Source organism: Hemiscyllium ocellatum, chromosome 39, assembly GCF_020745735.1.
Source record: "Hemiscyllium ocellatum isolate sHemOce1 chromosome 39, sHemOce1.pat.X.cur, whole genome shotgun sequence".
NCBI classification, from domain to species: Eukaryota; Metazoa; Chordata; class Chondrichthyes; order Orectolobiformes; family Hemiscylliidae; genus Hemiscyllium; species Hemiscyllium ocellatum.
In genome coordinates this window covers 19,897,796-19,905,888 of record NC_083439.1, presented here as the reverse complement: position 1 = coordinate 19,905,888, position 8,093 = coordinate 19,897,796, and positions in this window count along the sequence as shown.

The window sequence follows — 8,093 nt, the reverse complement described above, 5'->3', positions numbered from 1 at the left end:
TCCCCTATTACCTCACACTACTTCAACAACCCATTTCAACCCATACACCCAATGTCAAGATGCATCACATTAAGCTTCATCTACAACTGTCCTAAGCTACTCCACCTCACTTTACTTTTTGTCTATTTTTCCAGAACACAGTATACCATGAATATTGACCAATAATGGTCACCCTACAACCATGTTTCTGTAATAGCTATCAAGTCATGTATTTCTATTTGTGTCTTCAACTATCTTGTCACAAATGCTGTGTGCATTCAGATAAACAGCCTTCAGCTTTGCGTTTTTAACCATCAATACTTATTCTGGTTCTAGTTTCTGCACACTTCTGAATATATTTTCTACCCCTTCCTGTCACCTTTGATTATCTTTCACTCTTCACTGCCCTGCACCTCTGATTTTCCATTTCTTTTGGTTTCTTTACATTTCCTTTCAGTTGAAGCTAGCTTCCCCTCACTATCATCAGTCTTTGAACCATGCAATTACCATGCCAATTTGCAAATGATCCAAAGGTTATTTCCTTTGTGGTCTGCTTTCTAATCTAGCCCAAAGATGCTCATAGTTCCTCAGTAGAACCTCTTTCCTAGTCCAACCGATGTCATTGGTACCTATTTGTATCATGGTGCCCTTCCTGATGAAGGGCTTATGCCCGAAATGTCAATTCTCCTGCTCCTTGGATTCTGCCTGACCTGTTGTTCTTTTCCAGCACCATACTCTGGGCCCCTATGTGGATCATGGCAACTGGTTCCTCCCCTCCCACTCCAGGTTCAGCCCAGAAGAGATGTCCTGAATCCTTGGTGCCTGGTAACAGCTTTTAGGACTCTGTCTTTACTGCAGAAAACAATACCTATGCCCCTAACTACGCTATTGTCTATTAACAATACATTTCTCTTTTCTCTCTCCACTTTAATGGTACTCTGGATCAGGGCGTCATCTACTGTTCACTTATTCTGCCCACAATCTGTGTCCTCATCCACACCAGAAGCAAAAACCATGTGCAAACACCTAGACATAATGGGAGGAAGTGGAATAAAAACCTTCTGAGGGCACATCAGTGGCATGGGTGTGAAATCATAGTACATAATCTTAACTTTTTGATTGTATATTCACTCTCAATTCTAATATGTTATAGTCTTATTCAATCAGTAGGAAATGAGAAGGATCACCAAAGTGAAAGATGTAGAACAAAAAGATGTGCTGAGTTTCAATAACCATTTCTTGGTACCTCTGACATAGTCAGCAATGTGGGTGACTGATATCACAGCATCCCTCAGGAAACTACATTCTTATAAATTGGGATTTGAAATCAGGGGCTACACATTACAACCAGGGGCACTGAGAGTAATAATAAAAGGTCTAGGGAAAGAACCAGGACCTGGGCTGTCTAATTGGTGGAATCCACACTCCTTTTCAGAGTAATGGCAGAATCTGTCTTGTACCTACAGGCTCCAGGAGGGAAAGATCTATCCCATGTTTAGGCTTCTCAATGCCATTTTAAAACACTTAAGATAGTGAACAGCTGTTAAATTTATGAATTTGAATGCATGTCATTTGTATATGTGAAACACTGGAAGTTCAGGTGCAAGATGCTGCCCCTCTTATCATTGTGCAGCAACGGTGAGCATATCATTGATGGAAATTAACAGAGTTCAAAAGCCCAATTCATAAAGTTTCTTACACAGATATTGCACACTTATCATACCAAAACAAGCTTATGTTTTCATTAAATAAAATGAGCTCAATACAGACAACTATTTTTTCTTGTTGATTAAGAAACTGTGCAAAGGGAATAATCTGTATCCCGTTTATGTTGTTTGCCATGTTTCCAAAACTTTTAACAAAACCTCAAGACTAGTTTCTTTGTAGACACTTTATAAAATTTACTGAAGTTAAGAAATGCTTAGCTGTTGTATGTATGTTCAGAAAACCTTACCTCAACAGTCTTGCCCATGCGTGCAAAAGAAAGTTCTTCAGAAAGCTGTGAAAAAGAAAGCAATTTTGACAGTTGTATTTCCTTCAATGTTTCAAATCTCATAATTTCCATTAATGATTGAGTTAAAAAAAACTTCATGATAAATTCAACAAATTTAAACCAAACTTTAGAATTAAAATACTCTGGATCTATAATATGTTCAGTTTAAAAATAAGAGAAATACAATAGGTTGCAAATTTGCTCACTAAGCTGGAAGGTTCGTTTTCAGACGTTGTGACATCACGCTAAGTAACACCATCAGTGAGCCTCTGGTGAAGCGTTAGCATCATGTCCCGCTTTCTATTTACGTGTCTTGTTCTCTTAAAGGGGGTGATATCATTTCCGAATCTTTTTCTCAGAAGTTGGTAAATGGGATCCAAGACGATGTGTTTAGTGATGGAGTTCAGATTTCGAAATAAGTGACAGTTTCATGATGAAATTTTTTAAAAAAATCTTACCAAACAGCAGATGCACCTGTGAGTAATGCGGGCCCTGAAATAGAACAGATGCCTGCCAGTGCTGGGTCACGTCCCCACGTTGTATCTGAGTGATGTAAATCAAGTGAGTGTGGAGGTGGCCAAACAACTTTGTTAATGAGAAAAAAAAAGTTTCATGAAAAAGTCTTTGGATTTTGGAGCTTTTCAGATTTCAGGATTTCGGATAAAGGATTGTCTACCTGTACTTCAAATACATTGAGTATCATAACATCAAATGACCAACATAGTATGCGATCATTGAAATATGAAAAGCCAAGAAATACATTCCATGGCTAATTAAAATTTGGCATCAATATCTCAATTAATTGATTTTGCTCCAAATGGTTGATTGGTTAGTTTACTAAAACCAACATTTATCATTGTTAAACATTTCACATAGTGTATGGAGTGACATAAACATTACTTCAAAAGATGTCAAATGCCTGGATATCAATGTGTGATGTTAATTGGACAGTAAAATTACTATCACCTAAAGATTCCTAAGAGATTATTATGCACGGATGTTCCAGCTTTGGAGGATGTATGACAGAAACACTTTTTATTGCACATTCAAGAGTTTCCACCAAAGTTTGGGTATCTGACAGGAAAAACCATGAGGGAATTCACTCCAACTCTCCAAATATCAGGCCTTGGCTTTTGTTCCTGTAGTTATATAATAATGATAAACTTTACAGATTTTACTCGTAAGTAATTTCACTACTGTTACAGAAAACGTCACTGGAATTGGTTTTACCTTTCGGCTGGGATGTGTTAGTAACGCATCAGAATCCTTTATTTGTGTTAGAAAAGCTGGAACAGAAAGAAAAACATGATTTTATGCTCAAATAAATAAACCTTCATAAACTATAAAGCATCTTGACAAGTTTTAGAAGGAACATCTTGCGATTATATGGCACATTATCATATTTACAGCACATTCCATAGTGCTTCATATCTAATTATTTACTTTTTGAAATGCAGTCACTGTTGTACGCAGGAAGTGCAGCGGCCCATTTGGACAACGGAATGTTCTATAAAAAGCAAACAAGATGACAAACAGACTTATTTACTTGTCTACAGTGGTGCAAGTTGAAGGACAAATGTTGTCCAGGACATCAGATCACCCTTCTGTGTTTTTTTTTGAATCCCTTTTAAGCCAGAGGTGGGACATATTCTTGGTAAATAAGGGGCATGCAAGAGAATCTGGGGAAGGCATGAATGTAAATTGCAAATTACAATCAATTCAGCCATGGTCTAACAGTATGGTGGAGCAGACTTGAGGGGATAAATGGCCTACTCCTGCTCCTCGTTTGTATGAATACTACTATATAATAGTTTATATTTATCTGAACAGGAAAATGGGATGTTAATATGATGTCTTATCTGATGAAAGTTCATCTAATGAAATGTAACTTCCTTCAGTATTATACTGAAGTTCTGATCCAAATTGTGTCAAATTTCAGGATAGGGCTGGTAACCACAACAAGGGAGGTAAGAATCCTGACAAATCACTCAACCTGATATTTAAGGATAGCTTCATCAATTGCATGCTACTTAAAAGGATTCATTTTCTTGGGTGGAGTATGCACCAAATATAGAGCTGCAAAAAAGTGCCTTTCTTCCTCATTTCACTATTTAAACAAATCTGATTGCTGTGAGAAAATACATAAACTTTCACTATCCATACGTTTTGCTGTTAAGAACAGCTGTTTATTTTCAGGTGGCATGTTTTCTACTTTGAAGTTTGTTCTTCATAAAATATAACCAGTCTGACACTGCCGCAGGATATAGTGAGCAGGGCAACGGTAGACGTCTAGTAAGTAGCTACTGCCTTGGACACCTTAAAACGGCGGTGCTCAGATCAGACGTTGTGCACCACTGGAGGATGCGCTTACCCTTGCATGGATGGAATTTCACATTGGCCTCAAGGTCCCGTACTTCCCCCAGGAGCCTGTGCCCCACAACCTGAGCCACCTCCAGAATTTTAGTTTTGGCCCTTTTAAGGACATAAAACGGCGGGCCCTGTATCGACTGCTGCTGCACACCATCCACCTCTTCTCCCTCATCCACTGCCCGGACACGCCCTGGCGTGCCCATTTACCACCGGGCAGTGGGGACCCTCCAGTGGAGGGCTCTCTACGCAGGAGTCCTCCCCCTTTCTCTCGGGGATCTGGAGTGGAGGGTGCTGCACGCAGCGGTCCCCTGTAACCACAGATTGCGGTGGTTCACAGACTCCCAGCCCAACTGCTTGTTCAGTGGGGCTGTGGAGTCCGTGGACCATGTGGCCATTTGCACTCCCTTTTTGATTTTCTTAAAAACCTCCTTCTCTGGTTTTGGTTGCATTTCAGTCCCACGCTCCTGATCTTCGGACACCCAGCACGGAAGGGGGAGGGCAGATCTGAGGACCTTCTCTTGGGTCTGCTTCTGGACTGGCCAAACTGGCCATAAACAGGTCCAGGCAGCAGGCCGTGAAGGGGGTTGTTAGGGCTGACTGCCTGCCCCTCTTCTGCGGTTCCGTTAGAGCCCAAGTGTCTCTGGAGAAGGAGCATGCAGTGTCCATCAACATCCTTAAGCTGTTCAGGGAAAGGTGGGTGCCGCAGGGAGTGGAGTGCATTATTTCCCTTTCCAACACTATTTTGATTTAATCCCTGCCCTCCCCTTCACTGTTTGATCACACAGCATTGCCCTTTGATGAGAAGGGCACTGCTTGTCACAGGCCACTTGGGTGTTTCTTTTCTTCCTGGTGGTGGAAATTGAATAAAGATTCATGCACCTTGTGTCTTTCACTGTGTCTCACACCTGCACACACACAATATAAGTGCGGGGGGAAAAATTAATAAACACTACCGCAGTTAGGCAGTAGTGTAGGGGGAAAAAAAAGAAAAAAAAATAACCACAGTCTGCTCTGAACCTAATATACATTCATAAAACAAATCATTCCTATTCCAGTTCACACTTAAACTAAAAAATCATTTCCTAAAATATAACCGAAAGTGATGAGGTTAGTGGCACAGTTGATCACATCCCTGTCCCCTGATTCAAATGCTCTGAGTTCACATTCCATTGCATTTTAAGCACTCTTGCTGCAGCTTTTGTAGGTCAAGTCCTATCCTGAAATTTTACACATCATTTGGACCAACACTTCAGTGCAACACTAAAGACTTTCTGCCTCATTTAAATGAACCTTCTTCAGTCAAGATATTCCAGGTTATATTTTACCAAAACTCAGCTCAGTGTCAAGCCTTGCACCACTGTAGACAAGTAAATACGTCAGTTTGTCATGGAAAGTGTACTCACTACATGCTCATACAAGTTAAGCATCAACTTGTAAATCCTTCTAACATGCCAATGGCAGGAGGTAAATACAGGAGAGATATCTGGTCATACATATGATGGAAAGAAATTGGTGACTCTAACCCAATAACAACATGCATCAGGAAGCATATATAGCCATGGCAACTTGGATTCTTTGAAAGACCAGCTGGCTCATACAGCTGGACAGACAGTGAGGAATTGCTTGGTGCCAATAGCTTGGGGCTCAATCCTCATTCCAGCTGGAGTGGGTTTGTGGCCTGCCTCCTCATCTTTCCCATGGTAAAGGTCCTAGTGCTATGAATTGGACCCGATTTCATTCAGAGAAATGAAGACGAGGACTCAACGTGGCAGAAAGTCTTCCTCCATCACTTCAATCCTAGAAATAGCCAGGCCAGATACAAATTTTAATGTAGACGCCAGATACAGTGTGAACATGCAATTTGTATATACTGAGAATCAACTGATTCTGGAGAGACTTCTCCTGTACTGGATGACGAGTGGTTGCAGCTAGGGACCGACAGCATGATAGGTGGGGGCCTCAGGCAGGAAGAAATGCTGCACTGCCTCATCTCCAATCTTAAAGCTGTCTCCTGTCGCATGTAAATGGATAGTCTTTCTGTCTCATCCAGCCTTCTTGAAATTAGCTCAGATGTGGGATGGGGCTAGCAAACTGGGACGCCAACAGGCAACGTAAAATTCCAAACCTATCTGACTCTGGTGTCATTCCTATCAGTCATCAAACCTCCTGGCTGGTAACTCTGTTTATCTCTTCACAGTTACTGCCTGAGGTGTTGAGTATTTCCAGCATTTTCTGTTTTTTATTACTAATACAAGCTTCCACTGCTATAAAAGCAATACTGAAAAGCACAGATGTCTTACTGTATGATGTATTGATTTGGTGCTCGTTGATCTTAGATTCCCTAGGTTTATCTGTCAGAATTTTTGAGGAATATCTTTCCAATCGTGATACAAACTCACTAATCTTTTGCTCAATATCATCGAGAATCTCCATTTGGAAAGGTACATTTTCATGAATGTATTGCAAAGTTGATTCATATGAACTCAATACACCAGGCTTAATATTCATTTGAAACTCATCTTCGTCAGGGAGTAACTCTGGCCAGTTAGTCTGTAACATAAACAATAAAAGTCACAAACCAGAACATGCAATCAGACTAAATGTTTTCAATTACAAAAAATATAATTTTTATATAAAACATCTTTTTAAGTGAGGAATGAATTTTTTTTTGGTTGGTTTTGACTAATAAAATATTTTCTAGTTATTACACTATTTGTTACAAATATTATACAGTCATAATCATAGAAATATACAGCACAGAAACAGACCCTTCGGTCCAATTTGTCCATCTCGTCCTGATATCCTAACCTAATCTAGGCCCATTTGCCAGCACTTGGCCCACATCCTTTTAAATCCTTCCTATTCATATACCCATCCAGATGTCTTTTTAAATGCTGAAATTGTACCAGCCTTCACCACTTCCTCTGGCAGCTCATTCCAAAGGTGTACCACCCTTTGTGTGAAAAAGTTACCCCTTAGTTTTCCTTTTATATCTTTCCCCTCTCACCCTGAACTTATGCACACTAGTTCTGGACTCCCCCATCCCAAGGAAAAGACTTTGTCTATTTACCCTATCCAAGTCCCTCATAATTTTATAAACCTCCTCTTTAAGGTCACCCCTCAGCCCCCAACGCTCCAGGGAAGTCAGCCCCAGCCTATTCAGCCTCTTTCTGTAGCTCAAATCCTCCAACCCTGGCAACATCCTTGTAAATCTTTTCTGAACCCTTTCAAGTTTCACAACATCTTCCTGATATTATTAAATTGTCATGTCTTCTGTGTAGTTCTCAATAGTTATGTGATCTTTCCAATTCTTCATAGTACCTTTACTATTCCCAATGATAATTGATTATGTCACCTTCAAATGCTCACATTTAGTGATCCTTTAAAGCTTCTCAATGTACATTTTGTAGACTTAATTTGCCTTTGTTTGAATAGCAGGACTATCAATAAATACAGATAAAGTTTGAAGAGCCTGGATTAATTATCTTTCTATTTTTACAATAATAGCAGCAATTCCTGCCTCTGCTATAGATTCCAGCTTCATTAGTGTGTAAAGAATGTCAGACACAATGATGTTTGTGCAATGCCTCTGACTAGCTTCAGTATCACTGTCCAGCTGTGTCCTTCAATTACCCTGCCTGGCAATACTGCTGTTCAACAGCTGGAAATCTATTTAAAATGCTTGTACCCATGAATACTGCAACAGGATACTGCTGCATTGAACATGCCAATAAAGATGCAGAACAAATAG